The 17901-nt window shown below is 39.8% G+C and overlaps 1 protein-coding gene across 6 annotated transcripts in view; it reads left to right on the top strand.

The window, feature by feature from the left end:
- Positions 1-266: 266 nt before the first annotated feature.
- Positions 267-17901, top strand: part of LOC109431133 (tau-tubulin kinase homolog Asator) — a 96475-nt gene continuing 78840 nt past the window's right edge. For 3 of the 6 annotated variants that reach the window (XM_062843827.1, XM_062843818.1, XM_062843798.1), the window contains exons 1-2: positions 267-463; positions 13956-14139. The gene's annotated coding sequence lies outside the window, so the exon portion shown is untranslated. The remainder of the gene's footprint in view (positions 464-13955; positions 14140-17901) is intronic. The other 3 variants (XM_019707323.3, XM_062843810.1, XM_062843790.1) reach the window with 1 other exon arrangement.

The raw sequence follows: 17901 nt of genomic DNA, 5'->3' as shown, positions 1-17901 counted from the left end.
TAGCTTCAGCTAATGGTATTGTTAAGTTCGTTTCGTTAAAAAAATGTTCGTTAACAAGATTAATTTCAGATAACTACCATAAAACTAAATCGCATTATTTTTAGATCATGAATCAAAACTAAACAGAATAGCTTACTCATTCAATCTGCTCGTTGCCCTTGACCAATGCAATGTGTGTTCGAGCATTGACAATCCAACTGTATCGATTCGCTTGGTTCGTTCAGTTTCAGCCTGTCAGTCAGTAGTCGTTCAGTTGTCTGTCGTGCGTGTTCGTCGCCCGTCGTTCGTCGCTCGCTCGCAAGCAGGCGCAGAGCAGCAGTGCTGAGCTGAGAGACAGAGCAGCTAGTACTGTAGTGTAGTGGGGGAACGAACGGAAGAACCACACACTGTCCGTGTTCGTCAGTGCGTGCGTTCGTGCGTGTCTCACAGTGTCTTTCTTCAAAAATGGTCTAAGGACGGGACGGTAATTTTCTCTTTTCTTTCGGGGGTTTGTAAGGATTCCGCTGGGGGGATTTCCGGTCGATTTGTGCGAAATGGCTTTCGGTTAGAAGTGTATTCGGTGATTTTGCTCGTGGTGGTCGTTTTGCGGTGATTATTGAGTGAGAAATTTGGATTTTCCTTTCGATTTTGTTCCGTGGTGGTGTAACAATTCGGGCGAGACGGGCGCATGCTAATGGTGTGCGGTGTGCGGTGGTTGACTCCTCTATCCTGCTGAGAGTCCTGGCAGCTGGGTTGAAAATTCGACCCGGGAAATTGCGAAAAAAGAAGTGCACGGTTTCTGGTTTTGGTTTCCATCCGGATTGGAGTTGATTTATTGTGTTTGCCAAGGGGAAAGGAGTGTTTTTCCGAAGTAGGCTTTGCGTTGATGGATGATCCAGGCAGGCCATCCATGGGATGGGATGGGAGATGGGAGGCATTTTCCATCAGGTTTTCCGCTGTTGGGTTGGGAGGGGATTATTCGATCGACCCGATGTCATTCTCGCTCTCTCTCTCAATTAGGTTTGCACGGTGCTCCTCAGACCGTTATTGTTAAAGAAAAATATCCATCGAATCGGTGCTCATAAATTGTTTGCTCAGGCTATACTGCATGTCTGAGCAAAATTCACGAAAACAAATCTGATCATGTGATCATGTGACAAATCATGAAACTAAAATGCGTGTCATGCCGTGAAATTATGATCTTGAAACATGCTTCCGTAATCTGAGCTATGGTCCACTGCACGAATTTATGCTTGCCTGCTTACTCTCACCCCAAATTTGACGTTTGAGCGGTGCCGACACCTCTCAAACGAAGAGACGAACCAGCCAAGGGCTGAAAGTCTCTTTAATAAAGATAAATCAATCAATCAAACCTCTCAAACGTCAAATTTCGTGTGAGAGTTAGCAGGCCAGCATAAATTCGTGCAGTGGACCATGTTCCATTATAATGATCCTACATAATGCATCATAACCTCATACGGAGGAATGAATAATGATATGATGTCAAAGCATGACGTGTTTTCATAAACTAATAGTAGACGAGGTTCATGAAATCATAAGTACCTAACAATTCATGGTATCGTTCATAATCATAAGATGTTGGATCGTGCAATGCTACTGAACGTGTTATAATAATTTTGTCATTTTGATCAGTGTTTCCTCAATTTTTTTGGAGGTGTCTTCCCCTACAGAACTAAAAAAAACGTTTTCGTTTCCCTTGGTAATAATTCATTGTATATATTTTTCTTAAGGCTGAAACTATCCCACCATGGCCACGCAGGCTATAGCGAGGCAAGCTCCGTCGATGCTAGTTTCTTAATTACAAAGGAAAATGAACGCAGTAAACATCTTCCATCTAACCATAATTGATTATTACTCTGAAGAGCGGATGTGACTGCTGTTGCGAGTGTAGATCTGAAGTTCTGCTCTTTGGAATATTAAGATTGATTAGGGATATTCTATAATTATTTTGGAATGGTCGTGCAACTAATTTTATTTGGAGTCTGTAGCAAAAATACCTACTGTAACGGCTATAGATATCAGGGACTAAACTTGAATATTTCAAAAGAATTTTGGAATGGTACGTCGAATTTTAGAGGGTCAAAACTGGATAACAGTTCATTGCGTAGATAATTACTATAACATCTGTAGATGAGAAGAACTAAAGTTCAGGACAATTTGGACGACTCTGAATGCCCCAAAAGTTTGAAGTAATATCTATCAGTATTCAGGTAGGCCCAGGAACCATAGTTGATTATGCAACGTTACACTGTACAGTGGATGTGACTACTGTTACCAAAAAAGGCCTGAAGCTCTGAATTTCATGTTAGTTTTAATGACCTGGAATGTCCTAATTATATCTCTTCGAGTTCTCAAGAGATTCACGGACTCCAGCAGATTATGCCATGTTGTTATTTGATGTTGAAACAATCAAAATTATTCCTGTAGATGATATGGCTAGAATTTCAGGACAGTTTGGAACACCTAGAATATCGCCAAATACCACATTAAGGTAAAACATTACCAAAAGTTACTGGTGCATCCGTTATTTGGGTGATTTTGAAAAGCTTTTTTCTTTTTCTGGCTCCTTAATAGGGTTTGAGCTGTATTCGTCATAGAAGACATGTAACCCGAGATAACGCTAGCAACGACCTGTTTACCCAGATAGACACAACTGTTAGTCGATGTTGGCACAACAGTGGTCCAACATTTGATGAAATTTGGAACGACATATGACAATTTTTCAGTCTGGAGTAATTTATCCGAATACCGTTCCAGATGCTCAAATGAGTAACAACTAATTCGATTGACTAGGAATTGTCCCTCGCTTGATGGGTGCTCTCTGATAGGCTGGTAGCGATTAAAACATGACTAGAAGCAAACATGACTGATTCAAATTTGAACAGTGAATGAATGAGATGAGTTTTTGCAACACTACCGGTTACAGGGCCTTCCGAGGGAGTTTCATAGAATCTGAAGCTTTAAGGGTTAATCTGCCCTTTCAAGGGCGTTTCAAAGTGTCTCAAGAGCGTTTCAGGGTGGCTCTAGAGAGGTTTCAGAGTGTTTAATGAGGTTTCAAGGGCTTTAGAGGGTACTTCCACTGGTTTCAGAGCGATATCAGGGCCGCTTCAGGAAAATTCCTAATTTATTTATGATTCTTCACTCACAGAAGTGATTCGAAAGGGCTCCAGAGCACAAAAGGCATTAAATTACAAAGAGGCATTATTTTTTCTAATTTCATACCTCTGGTGCTCTGGAGCCAAGTCTGGAGCCCCTTGAGTCACTTCTGCGTAAAAAGAATTAGCAATATTATCCAGAACATAATGTTAAAATACACAAATAAAAAGAAGGAAAAAAATCCTTTCTGGAATCCCCCTTTAAAATTCCCTGGCACAACTCTGAAACCTCCCTGGAATTCCCTCAGGAGGCTCCCAAAACACCATGAAACTTTTGAATTGTCACTGAAACCCCATGAAATGCTTTCAAGTTCCCAGAAACACCTCTGCGCCCACTGCAGAGCACTGAAACGACCTTTAAACGGTCTTGAAACACCTGAAACAGCTAGAAATTCCTCTAAAACGGCCCTAACACCGACTGAAATTTCTCGAGATTCCGTGGATTGTCCTGACAGTTTTGCCTATGGCGATCAGAAAAGGGCGGTGTAGATGGCGGTCAGTACAGTTACTTTGACAAAACATTTTAATTCTCATCTGAATATGGTTATAATTAAGGGTATAAATACCCTTTATGTTTGCAAGAGAGTCTTAAGGTATGGTACAAAATATCTCAAATGCATGATAACGAGTCTCTGGAGCTGGCCTTCTGATACCTGAACCTGGGCTCGTGTCTCTTATGTGATACACTAAGTCTACTCACAAAAAGTTGGTCAAAAACTCTATCACTTTACGTCTGGCATCGACGCACCAATGCGTGAACCTCTATGCAGATGCAGTGAACTCTACGGTCTGTTGGCAACAGGTGATTGCAAACATCCCCACATTGACCTACAACCTGACGTAGCAGGCGCCATTGTCGCTTTAAAAATAGTAGATTATCAACTGGATCAACTGGATCACACACTGGGGATGCCTTTTCGTCCCCAGCAGCTATCTCATTGGTTCCTTGTGTGAGTGTAGCTGGTCTGGCAATACTGGACTAGCATCTACTAACTGGCACTTAACTAATTTTCATTTTCTTCTCAATATTTATCCTCTGCAAACCGCGTTTTGCGGTTCCCTGAAGCTCAACAGAAACTTGACGTGTTCAAAAGTTTCCCGAAGCTTAACAGACTGGATTTCAGATGGTTTCAATAAGTGGTTTAGTGGTGTTCATAGGCGCCAACTTAGGGGGGGGGGGGGCAAGCATAGGTTTGCCCCCCCCCCCCCCCCCCCCAATATTTGACGATTTTTAGATTTTCCCATACAAAAAATCAGAAAAACCAGGCTTTGCCACCCCCCCTAAATAATTTGACCAAGTTGGCGTTTCTGGTGGCGTTTCGAGGGCATATTCGAGAGGATTTCAAAGGAGCTTCATGGGGATTCAGATCTTGATTCAGATGGATCCATGGGTGTTTCAGGCGGAATCAGAAGTGTTTCAAAGTGCTAAAGGGAGGATTCAGGTAGGAGCTTTCATAAGGATACAGGGAGCTCTTGGGGGTTTACAGAGACTTTTAGGGGTTTTAGAGGGGTTTTAGGGCCTGCTTCATGAGAGTTTTAGGACAGTTATAATGCCATTGGCTCTGGAGCCTCTTATATCCCTGTCATCACGTTGACGAAGCATAGTGAAATCCCCCCAGACCGCTTAAAACGGAACTGAAACACCCTGAAACTTCCTGCAACATTACTGTAGCCCCACGGAACCCTTAGAAACCTTTTGATACGCCCCACAAACCCTAACATACTCTCCAAGAATCCTAAAACGATCCTGAAATTACCTAAAGCCCCTGAAATGCCCTGAAAGTTCTTGAAGTTCCATGAAATGCCTGTGAGACCCCTGTGGCCCTCGAAACAGTTTTTTAAACTCCCTGAAATAATCCTAAAAACTTTTCCTGAATCCCTCTGAAGCTACCTCAATCGCTGTTGAATCCCTCTGAAACGGCCCCAGAATGCTCTGAAACTTCCTAAGATTCTCTGAAACGCCATGAAACCTCTTCAAACGGCCTCGAAACCTGCGGAAACAGCCTCTGGATGCATTTTAAACTATCTGCAGTCTTCTGTAAACTCCCAAACCCCCAAAAATACCCCCAAGCGCCCCTCAACACCTTCTGAAACTCTGTGCTCTCTAAAGTGTACCTGCAATCTCTCTTGAACCCAATAAATCCCTCTTAAACGTTCTAAAACTAAAAAGCCTCTAGAAACACCCTGAAACTCTCTTAGACGGTCTTAACGTTGAACCATTCATCATTGAAATCATCGTCATCATCAAACATTTAAAAGCAGTTTTTTCGTTCAAATCAAACATTTTTGCAACGAAAATGGATCCACTGTGTTCCACATGAGGAATAGAATACAGTGAATACATTTTCGTGGTCATTGTTTTGATTTACAGCGAAAAAACTGATTTTCTATTTCCGAAAAATGATGACGGATGCTTGAGCCTTAATAGCTATTTATGCAACGAGTTACAAAATGAAGAATTTTTCAACACGAGTCGGTACGAGTTGCAAAAATCCCCCTCAAACCTTTTATTCTACCTGGGTTCTCTTATGAAAGCTTGTGAGACTCACTGAAATATCACTGTAAATCCTTTGAAACATCCCTCCAGAAGCTCTGTTAGAAGTTTCTCCTGGAGTTAACTCAAGAATTCCGCTAGATGCTCCTTTTGAGATCCTCTAGGATTTTCTTCTGGGACTCCTCTAAGATTTTTTTTTTCAAGGAATAATCCAGAAATTTCTTCAAAGATTCTTCCTGTAGCTCCTTCAGGGATATCTCCAGGAATTACCCAAGTGATTTCTCTAGAAATTTCATCAGGGATTCCTCCAGCAGTTCCTTCAGGGATTCGTCCAAAAAAATTGTCTAGGAATTCCTTAAGAGATTTCTCCTAGAATTATTTGAAGAATGTCTCATGAAGTTGCTTGAGGAATTTCTCCTGAAATTCCTCAAGGGACTTCCTCTGGAATTGCTTCAGAGATTCATCCACGAATTTCTTCTGGGATTTCACCAGAGATTTATCCTTGAAATCCTTGATGGATTTCGTCTGGATTTCTCCAGGAACTCTTCGGGGATTCCTGCAGGAATTTCTCATAGATTTCTTTGTGTGATTTTTCCCGGAACACCTTGAGAAATTTATTCAAAATCTCCTTTAAGGAATCCTCCAGAAACTCCTGCACTGATTTCTTCATGGAGTCTTCGGGGATTCCTCTTGAAATTTCCTTCAAGGATTTTCCTAGAAATCTTTGAGGAATTTTTCCTGTAATTGCAGGAACTCCTTCAGGAATTACTTCTTAAATTCCATCAGGGATTTCTTCAGGAACTCCTTCATGGATATCTGATGAATCTACTGTTGCAGGCTTTTTCCAGGAAGTCCCCCTGGAATTCCTATTCAAATTTTTAGAGTTATTTCTCCTGAAGTTCATTGAGGGTTATTTTTCTGGAATTTCTTTGGAAATTCTTCCAGGAACTTCTCCAATGTTTTCTGCAGGAGTTCCTTCAAGAATTTATCGAGGAAGTGCTACAAGAATTGCTTCTTGAAATCTTTCCGGGATTTTCCTTTGCATTCTTTAAAAGATTTCTCCTGAAATTACTGAAAAGAATTTTTCAGTAACTCCTTGGGAGATTCCTTCAGATATTCTTCAGAGATGTTTCCAGGAATTCTTTCAGGGATATCTCCAGTAATTATTTCAGAGATTCTTCGGCAATTCCTCCAGGAATTTCATAAAGATTTTTTTCTGAATTTGCTAGAGAGATTTCATCAGGACTTTGCTCAAAGATTCTTCCAAAAACTTTTCTAGAGACTTCTCCTGGAATTCATAGAGGAATTTCTCTTGGAGCTCCTTGAAGGATTTCCTCTGGTATTTCTTAAGGGGCTCTTTAAGGAACTCATTCAGGAATTTCTCCAGGAACTCCTTCACGGGTTTCTCTATAAACTTCTTCTGAGATTTCTCCAGAAATTTCTTCAAAGGCTTACCCTAGGTTTTTCAGGAATTGATAAAGGTATTTCTTTTGGAGCTCCTTGAAGGGTTTCCTGTGGAATTTCGAGGTTCCTCAAGTAACTCATTCTGGGATTTCTCCAGAAATTTCGTCAAAGGTTTCTCCTGGGGTTTTCAGGAATTAATAAAGGAATTTCTTTTTAGATTCAACTAGCAAGTTCTTCCGGGGTTTCTTCAAAGGTTCATTCACAAGTTCCTTAATGAATTCTTTTAAAAACTCCGTCAGGTATTTATAGTGGAGTTCATTCATAAATTCCTCCTGAAGATTAATTAGGAATTCCTCCTGATATTTCATCACGGGATTCCTCGTGGTATGTCTAGAGCAATAATACCGAGAATTTATTTAGGGTTTCATTCAGAAATTCCTTCAGCCATTACTCTAGAAGTTCCGACAGGGATTTCTCCTGGAGTTCATTCAAGGATCCTTGTAGAAGATCCTATATAGAGATTCCTCCTAAGTTCATCTTGGTTTCCTCCAGGATTATCTCCAGGAATTTCTTCAGAGATTTGTCCTGGATTTCTTTGAGGAATTTCTCTTGGTGTTCCTTGAATGATTTCTTCTGGGATACCTTGAGGTATTTCTCCAGGAGCTCCTTCTAGGATTTCTCCAGGAACTCCCTTGGGGATTTCTCCTGCCTGGAATTCCTTGAAGAATTTCTTCATAAACTCCTTCAGGGATTCCTGCAGGAATTCCTTCAGTATTTTGTGCAGAAATTCCTCTTGGAACACCTCCCGGAATTTCTTCATGGATTTTTCCTGGAATTCTTTGAAGGATTTCACCTGGAATTGTTGGAGAGATATCTTCACGAAATCTCTCAAGGCTTTCTTCTTAATTTTCTTCAAGGATTTCTCCTGCAACACCTTCGTGGATTTCTTCAGGAACTTCTTCGTGGATTTCTCCAGGAGCTCCTTCTGGGACTTCTCCTGAAATTCCTCCTTGAACTTCTCCAGGGGGTTTTCAAAGAATCCCTTCAGAAATTCCTCCTGGAGTTCTTTGCGGTATTTCGCCTGGGGATTCTTGAGGATTACTTTGTTGTATTTCTCGAAGAATTTTTCCAGATACTCCTTAATAGATTTCTCCTGGAGTTTCTTCAAAGAGTTTTTTCATTAGGGAATGTTTCAAGGATTTCTCAATGATATTTTCAGGGATTTCTTTTGGAATTGCTTCTTGAAATCCTGGATAGATGTTTTTGTGAAATTCTTTGGAAAATTTCTCCTGAAGTTGTAAGAGGAATTTCTCCTATAATTACTGGAGATATATTTCCAAGAACTCCTTAAGAGATTTCTCCAGGAATTCTTGTAGGGATTTCTCCAGAAACTTTTCAGAGATTCTTCGGTGATTCCTCCAGTAATTACATTTCTTCTGAAATTGCTGGAGAGACTTCACCAGCAGGACTTTGTTCAAAGATTCTACCAAAAACTTTTGCTAGAGACTTCTCCTGGAGTTCTTAGAGGATTTTTTCCAGCAGCTTCTTGAAGGATTTACTCTGGAATTTCTTGAGAGGTTGCTCAAGGAATTCATTCAGGAATTTCTCCAGGAACTCTTTCACGGGTTTCTCTACGAACTCCTTCTGGGATTTCTCCAGAAATTTCTTCAAAGATTTTTGCTGGGGTTTTCAGGAATTATTAAAGCAATTTCTTTTGAGCCTCAACTAGCAAGCTCTTCCGGGGTTTCTTCAAAGGTTCATTCACAAGCTCCTTAATGAATTCTTTTAAAAATTCCGTCAGATATTTATCGTGGAGTTTGTTCATAAATTCCTCCTGAAGATTTATTAGAAATTGCTCCAGATATTTCATCGAGGGATTCCTCGAGGTATGTCTAGAGCAATATTTCCAAGAATTTATTTAGGACTTCATTCAGAAAATCCTTCAGACATCACTCCAGAAGTTCCGACAGGGATTTCTCCTGGAGTTCAAGGATTCTTGTAGAATATCCTATAGAGATTCCTCCTAAGTTCATCTTGGTTTCCTCCAGGATTATCTCCAGGAATTCCTTCAGAGATTTGTCCTGAATTTCTTTGAGGAATTTCTCTTGATGTTCCTTGAAGGGTTTCCTCTGGGTTACCTTGAGGGATTTCTCCAGGAACTCCTTCTGGAATTTCCCCAGGAACTCCCTTGGGGATTTCTCCTTCCTGAAATTCCTTGAAGAATTTCTTCATAAACTCCTTCAGGGATTCCTGCAGGAATTCCTTCAATATTTTGTGCAGAAATTCCTCTTGGAACACCTTCAGAAATTTCTTCATTGATTTTTCCTGGAATTCTTTGAAAGATTTCACCTGGAATTGTTGGAGAGATTTCTTCACAATATCTCTCAAGGATTTCTTCTTAAATTTCTTCAAGAATTTCTCCTGCAACTCCTTCGTGGATTTCTTCGAGAACTTCTTCGTTGATTTCTGCAGGAGCTCCTTCAGGGACTTCTCCTGGAATTCCTCCATGAACTTCTTCGGGGGTTTTTCAAAGAATTCCTTCAGAAATTCCTCCTGGAGTTCTTTGAGGTATTTCGCCTGGGGATTCTGGAGGATTACTTTGTTGAATCTATCGAAGAATTCTTCCAGATACTTCTTAATAGGATTCTCCAGGAGTTTTTTCAAAGAGTTCTTTCATTAGGAAATGTTTCAAGGATTTCTCCTGGATGTTTTCTGGGATTTCTTATGGAATTTCTCCTTGAAATCCTGAATAGATGTTTTTGTGAAATTCTTTGGAAGATTTCTCCTGAAGTTGTACGAGAAATTTCTCCTATAATTACTGGCAATATATTTCCAAGAACTCCTTCAGAGATTTCTCCAGAAACATTTCAGAAATTCTTCGGTGATTCCTCCAGTAATTACATTGTAGATTTCTTCTGAAATTGCTGACGACACTTCCCCAGGACTTTCTTCAAAGATTCTTACAAAACCTTTTGCTAGAGACCTCTCCTGGAGTTCTTAGAGGGATTTTTCTAGCAGCTTCTTAAAGGATTTACTCTGAAATTTCTTGAGGGGTTGCTCAAGGAATTCATTCAGGAATTTCTCCAGGAACTCCTTCACGGGTTTCTCTAAGAACACCTTCTGAGATTTCTCCAGAATTTTCTTCAAAGACGTCTCCTAGGGCTTTCAGGAATTAATAAAGGAATTTCTTTTGAGATTCAACTAGCAACTGGACCCGGAGTTTCTTCAAAGACTCATTTACGAGTTCCTTAATGAATTCTTTTAAAAACTCCGTCAGGTACTTATCGTGGAGTTCATTCATAAATTCCTCCTGAAGATTCATTAGGAATTTCTCCAGATATTTCATCGAGGGATTCCTCGAGGTGTGTCTAGAGTTATATCCATGAATTTACTAAAGATTTAATTCAGACATTACTCTAGAAGTTCCGACAGGGATTTCTCCTGGAGTTCATTCAAGGATCCTTGTAGAAGATCCTATAGAGATTCCTCCTAAGTTCATCTTGGTTTTCTCCTAGAATATCTCCAGAAATTCCAGAGGTTTGTCCTGGATTTCTTTGAGAAATTTCTCTTGGTGTGCGGTCCTTGAAAGATTTCTTGTGGAAAACCTTGAGGGATTTCTCCAGGAACTCCTTTGGGAATTTCTCCTAGAGTTCTTTGTGGGGTTTTCCTGGAATTCATTGAAGAACTTCTTCATAAACTCCTTCAGGGATTCCTCCGGGAATTCCTTCAGTATTTTGTGCAGCAATTCTTTCTGGAATTTGGCGGGGACCCCTCCAGAAATTTCTTCACGGATTTTCCCTGGAATATTTTGAAAGATTTCTCCTGGAATTGTTGGAGAGTTTTCTTCAAGAAATCTCTCAGGGGTTTCTTCTCAAATTTCTTCAAAGATTTCTCATTGAACTCCTTCGTGGATTTCTGCAGGAGCTTCTTTAGGGACTTCTTCTGCAATACCTCCAAGAATTCCTTCAGGGGGGTTTCAAAAAATACCTTCCTGGAGTTCTTTTAGGTATTTCGCCCGGGGATCCTTGAGGATTTTTTTGTTGAATTTCTCGAAGGATTTTTCTAGATACTTCTTTAGAGATTTCTCGAGGAGTTTCTTCAATTTTCATTCAAAATGCATCAGGAAATGCTTCAGGGATTTCTCCAGGATGTTTTCAGGAATTTCTTCTCGAAATCCTTCATAGTTTTTTTTTTATTCTTTGAGAGAATTCTCGTATAATTACTGAAGAATTATTTTCCAAGATTTCCTTCAGGGATTTCTCCAGGAACTTACTCAAAGATTTCTCCAGGGATTCTTAGGGAGATTCTTCGAGGATTCCTTCTAGAATTTGTTCAGGGAATTCTCCAGAAATTACTGGAGAGTGTAATGTTACATTACAGTCAAAGAAACCTTGCGTACATTCTTCCAAATTTTCACCAACGTTTCGATCCTTGTTGGGACCTTCTTCAGGGCTCGGTCTCGATCAACAAATCACAAAATTGAGCCCTGAAGAAGGTCCCAATAAGAACCAAAACGTTGGTGAAAATTTAGAAGAATCAACGCAAGGTTTATTTGACTGTAATGCCGAAAAATGTTCACATCGTTGGAGAGATTTCTTTAGGTTTTCGTTCAAAGATTACTCCTGGAACTCTATCAGGAATTTCCTTTTCAATTCCTACAAGGTTTTTTCCAGGAATTTCTTTAGTGATTTCTCCAGAAACTAATTCAAGCATTTTCAAGGAACTGCTTCAGGGAAATCTAGGAAATCCTTCAGCGATTCTTTCAGGAATTTGTTCGGGGATTCCTCCAGAAATTTGTTAAAGGATTCCTCCAGGAATACTTCCAAAGATTCCTACTAGAATTCTTTGAGGGATGTGAAAACGGGTGGGTGTCGAAAATGATACCGGTTTGCATACTTCTACTAGGGTAAATGTACCAGTTATCGCCATAGTCGTTCCCTATTTGGCCATAGTGGAAAATTAGAAAGTTTTCAAGCTTTGACCTATTATAAAAGCTTTAGCAGCGATAATTTGAATGTATCTTATCATTAAAACTCTTGAAATGATGGAAAACTTTGAAAAATCTCAAATAACCTCTATGGCCAAATAGGGAACCACTATGGCGATCATTGGTTCACTCAGCCTACTCACCGACTTACTACGCACTGGTGGGGATAGTCTAAGTCCCTTGGACTTAAGGTTTTGTAGGAACCCCAAAAATTCTCCCAGAAAACTTCTGTTGGATGTCTACGATCCTTACCATTCATAATTATTTCATTTGCCACTGCTACCTCCTCCCTTAGATCTTCCTGAAACCTCCTCTAGATATGTCCTTGGATATCCTACCTAAAGACTGTCGGGTTCCGTTGCCATGAAACTACTTCCCAAGTAACCAAAAGTTCAGATAAAAGGGTACTTTATAAGCTAAGCAGCTTGTTCGAGGTTGCTCATTAGCCTTCTAAGCAGCTTCTGACAGAACTTTGACAAAATTCATGCAGAAACAAAAATGTGTTTTTCAGAATCACACAACCCTTTTGTGGGTTTGTTGATTCATGTCTGGAAATTGCTTCTGATAATTATATTTTCACACATGTCGCTGCTATGAAGATTTGAACTGGATCCTCCTGCGTGATAGCCTGTCGACTTACCGCTGCGCTGCTGAAGACACTTGACAAAGTCAAGCTAACTTCACTACTGTACAAATGTGCAAAACTAGCTGCCGACAGAAAATCGATTCAAGTCAGACTTTACCTGCTGTGGTAGAGCGTAGGGTTCTCACGCAGCGACTATCGGTTCGAATCCGATGGGCGACAATTTTTTTTCTCAAGCCCAGTATTCATTGATTTGATAAATTCACACACTTTTTTCTGAATTACCTGTTCGGTACTTTTTTGACGAGATTATAACAGCAGTACGATCTCGGTAGTTTCGGTAATCGATTTTCCTGAGGTTCAGTAAAACACCTGTCAAAATCGTATGGAAAAGGTAAACAATGCATTTTTGCTGAACGAGCGGTGCTCAGCCAGCAGTTTTAATCTCGTCAAAAAACTACCGAACTCGATAATCAAAATTAAGTGTGCATGTTTGTCTTTTATTCGTGAATGCTTAAACAGTTGTTTTCTGTAAAAGAAATTAATTTAATCTTCATTGAAACACAATGCTACTGAACTGAGCTTCTATGAACTTGAAACTTCCGACAAAGTTCCGAGTAGCATCTTAAGCAGCTTTAAAGTTCCGCGAAGTTCAGATAAAGTACCGAATGAAACTTTCTGGCTGCTTAAGAGGCTAACAATGAGCCTTGTCGGAACTTGTGACCGAAGTTCCAGCAAGGCTCAGCGTTAGCCTCTTAAGCAGCCAGAAAGTTCCATTTGAAACTTTATCTGAACTTCGCGGAACTTGAAAGTGCATTTTGTCATGGGATGCGGAACTTTTGGTTACTTGGGTTATTATTATAGCTATTGTCATTAAAAACTCCAAAACAGTAACTAACTGAAAGTCCTACGATGTTTTTAAAAAATTTGTCCAGACATACAAGATAGTCATAGAAAACCGATTGGTGAGCACCGATAAGATGGAGATTTTTTCTCATAATAACGCTCTGAGGAACACCGTGGTCCGAATTGATGGTGCGCTCTTGACGGCTCATCGAAACACAAGGAACAGAGTAGGCCGGGAGCGATTGCCAGCAACAACCTATAGGTGGTATAAGAGACTCCGTCGCCCGTACTGTATCGTATCAGCAGCGGTGAGCTGCTGCTGGCTGAGCAGCAGGAGCACAGTTTTGCTGCAGCAGAGCGAGCAGCGAGTGTGACACATGTAGCCTTGTGCAATGAGGAAGGATACATCAGGCAAACCGAACGCGCGGACGAAGTACTTATACAAATCGATAAAGTTTTTCCTTTTTTCACTTTTTCACTGAGAAGTTCAAATTTGCCGGATCGAAAGTGATTAGGAGAAGAGAAGAGGTGTCGACAGACAGAAGAAATAGTTGAACGGTGAAACGGCTACCTAACTGTGTGCGCGTTCCGTCCGACGTTGATGCAGCGGAAAAAAGAAATCGAAGAAAAGTCGAAGTCGGTGTACTCGACGCGCAGCCCCCAAGAAGCAGTGAGTAATTAAGCGCAACGGTGCGGTGGTCGATCGGTCGGTGTGTGACATTCGCAAGGTGGGTGGGTGGGCGTTTTGAGGTGAAGACACGGTGTGAAGAAAAAAGTGTCACGAAATGTGAGTGGCAGATAAAGGTGGAAAAGCAAGAAGAGAAAGAGAACGAGAGCGGAAGAAAAATAGCGATCGAGGAAGAGCGTGAGAGAAGGAGAGGAAGTAAGAGAGCGAGAGCGTGTGCGAGATGGAAGAAAGGTGTTGGAAAATGTGTGACGTAAAATAAGTGTTGGGTGTTTTTTTTATATCTATAGAGTGATAATGAGTAAGATGGTATCTGGTGAAAAGGCAGAATATTGAACGGATCAGCCAGCAGTGGATGTTTGCTTGTGCGGCTACGGAGATGGTGATGCACTCTAAAACGGCGAAAAGTTATTGTTGTTCAGTGTTATTTTGACAAGTTAAAAATAACATTTTGTAGCAAATCTGTTTCGCGCTAGGCTTATAAGTGTTATCAACGGGTTTTGAGTTGTTATGTTATGTTATTTTGCGTATTCTGTTTCAGATTTATATTTTCAAACTTTTTCTCTACGTTTTAGCTATCTAAGATTTACTTATTTTGAGCAGAAGGCTAGTGAACTCCTTACATCAATTGTACGCAAAATCTTATGTGACCTTAACGTTGAACAATTCGTCATTGGAATCGTCGTCATCATTTAATATATGAAAGCAGTTTTTTTGTTCAAAACAAAAGTTTTTACTATGAATATATATCCACTGTACTCGACATGAGGAATAGAATGCAGTGAATATGTATATTTTTATAGTCGATGTTTTTATTTACGGTGAGACGGATGCTTGAGCCTTAAAAGATTTAAATCAAACCTTATTCTCGTTCAATACCATCACCGAGATTTAGACTAATCAAAAAGGCAAAATTGATGCAAACTTTCAGAACTGTTCTGGCCACGTCCTTGCAAGCTCTATAAATGAAGAAAGATGATTAGTTGGATCAGTTGCTATTTATGAAAGTTTAAGAGACCTCTACATACACCCTTCTATCTAACCCTCTATCCTAAATACTTTGATTACTGTAACCAGTCCTGCAAAATATCAATCTCAGTGCCTGTTTTTCAGCCGAAAATGAATGACTGCGGCGGTCGTTTTCAGGTTCTCGATGTGAGAACTGACAGAGTCCGAGAGCTCCATTCGTGAGCGACCCAACACGATCAATTCCCAATCATCCACACACTACTCATGCTGAAAGGCCATTCGTCTCAAGCGGTGGCTTGTGAGAGTGAGTGCCCTATACGCTACCACGGGTGAAAACACTCAACTACAGAAAATTGAATGGAAATTTAGCCCTGTCAGCTCTCGCTTTCAGCACGCTGCGTGCGAGTGTGAGTACCTATTTCATTTCGCTCCCGTGTTGCTGATCGGAAAGCAACATTGAAAGGAAACCCAAAACGGAGATAATGAAAAAAAGCAAAATATCACTATCATAAAGGCCTGTCGAAAAATTGCAGCACTGACTGTAACTATCTTGATTTTACAGTGCTTTGTTCCTCCCACACTGTAACCACCTTGTCATTATCTATCCTAAAAAGAGCAAAAGGACACATACAAAATACAGGAACATCAAATCAGACGAATTTCATCATAGTGAAAATAGTTAAGTCACACACTATAATTTAGCCACTTTGCAAGTAGAAAAGTACTTTTCAAAGGAAACATTACTTGGTGGCGTAGCGCCATCATTCATTTCAGGTGACAGACAATTTGAATCGTAGCAGCTAGCGCACTCGACGGTCTGTATTGATCGCAAGTTCTATCCAGATTGAATGGCAATGTCTCTGGAAGCGACCTACAGATGCTCGATAACAGATCGTAGTACAGCTTAACAATGAGTTGCAGTATAAAATTGATGAGAAGCATACACGACACTCGATTGTGAAAGTAGCTTCCGAGAATATCGTACAGAACGGCTCGTACGAAACGGCTACTTTGGAGGCCCTACTGAAGTGACCGGTGGAATACAAGTAGCCGGTAAATCCACAATACCCGCGTCGAAGAGAGGAGAAACTATAATGTCTACATATCCCAAGTAAAGATTTCTTTGCTGATTGGTTTTGTTTGATTTTTATTAGGGTTTTATTACAGAAATATTTAAAACTCACAGTTTTATGACTAATTTTATGAAAGCCATTGATGAAATGTTTTTTAGTATACTTGAAGATATCCATAAAGCCAGATTTCAAGAGTAAACAAAACTCTCGGATATGTAAACCTTCTGGCATTCATTATTACCACTATAAAACTGTTCAAACTCTCAACAGATGGCGATCTGTTCGATTAGTAACGACATCTGTTTGTGGAAAAGCAAAAGTAATGATACTCCTAGGTGTATTGCGGTCATCATAAAAGTAAACTTGCTTTCGTTTTATTTTCGCTAATTATGGGCGTCGTCATATTGAAGAATTACCTACATGAATGGAAAATAGTTAATTTTGCTCAAATAAGCAATGAATTGATAGTTTGCCGTCATTTCTAGAGCATGCTCGCATAAATTAACTCTCTCAGCTGAGTTTTCTTGTAATTCGAGGAAGTTCTACTAAATTAACAAATTGATTTATTTATTTCCAAGATAATAATATTCACCATTTTCGAAGCGCGTTAAATTTATGTTTCTGCAATTCCAATATTCACGGTAAAATTGAATGCGCATAAGCCTAGCATCACGATAACTACTTAAATATTAGTTTAAAATTATCGCTTTCTACTTGCGAATGATGCCTCCTCCTGAACTTACCGTGCCATTGAAGAAGTTTCTCTGCATCTTGAGCTGTCATAGTGTTTGTTAAAAAAAACAACAACAATCATCTAACCTCTTTTCGAGTAAGGGAAATTTTTCAACTAGGTTTTAAAACAATTTTATAACTACTCTTAATACGGTTTGCTAAACCTCTCCGAGAGTGATCCACTTAGCCGGAAGATGCTCTTAAAGAGGCTATCAAGAAATTTTGATGCATAAATCAGTTTTATTACGAGTTTTATAAAATTGGTCATGAAGATCTCTTATAGAGCCGAACAAAACTTGAAATGTTACTTGGATAGTCATCTACTTTGACGATTTACTGATCATGGGAGCACGAATCAAGATGATTGAAGCTGTGCTGCCGTAATTCTGCAAAGTGACGTAAGCGACATTGATAGTTTTGACCCATTTTTTGGTTATTATGCATAAAACTTTTGGTCATCCTCTAAGTTTCATTCCATGGATCATAGATTACGACTAGATCTTGCATTCTGATATAGCAGGCATACCACAGTGTTAATTTTACTCCAGATATTATATAAGTAGCTGTACCCGGCAAACTTTGTTTTGCCTACTGCGTTTTTGACGTTTCTAGCCAAGACCAAGTCCCCGGTCAAAATGTATGGAAGATCGATTTTCGAAAACTCTCATTTTTTCCATGTTTTTCACCTCATAAACCTTTCTTTGGGTGAAAACTAACAGAACAAAATTAAGACGACCAAAATCGGACCTTCCGTTCGTAAGTTATGCGCGGTCCCACGTATGCCACTGCATTTATATATATATATATATATATATATATATATATATATATATATATATATATATATATATATATATATATATATAGATATACCAAAAAAATGTCGACATTTTGAATGGCGCTTACGTCACTTTGCTGAATTACGGCAGTGTGTAGAAGAAGTTGTCCCAGTTTTTCAAGATGACGTCAAATT

Source organism: Aedes albopictus, chromosome 1 (genome assembly GCF_035046485.1).
Source record: "Aedes albopictus strain Foshan chromosome 1, AalbF5, whole genome shotgun sequence".
Lineage (NCBI taxonomy): Eukaryota > Metazoa > Arthropoda > Insecta > Diptera > Culicidae > Aedes > Aedes albopictus.
Note: the sequence above shows the minus strand (reverse complement) of the source record. Positions and strands in the feature narration are given on the sequence as shown.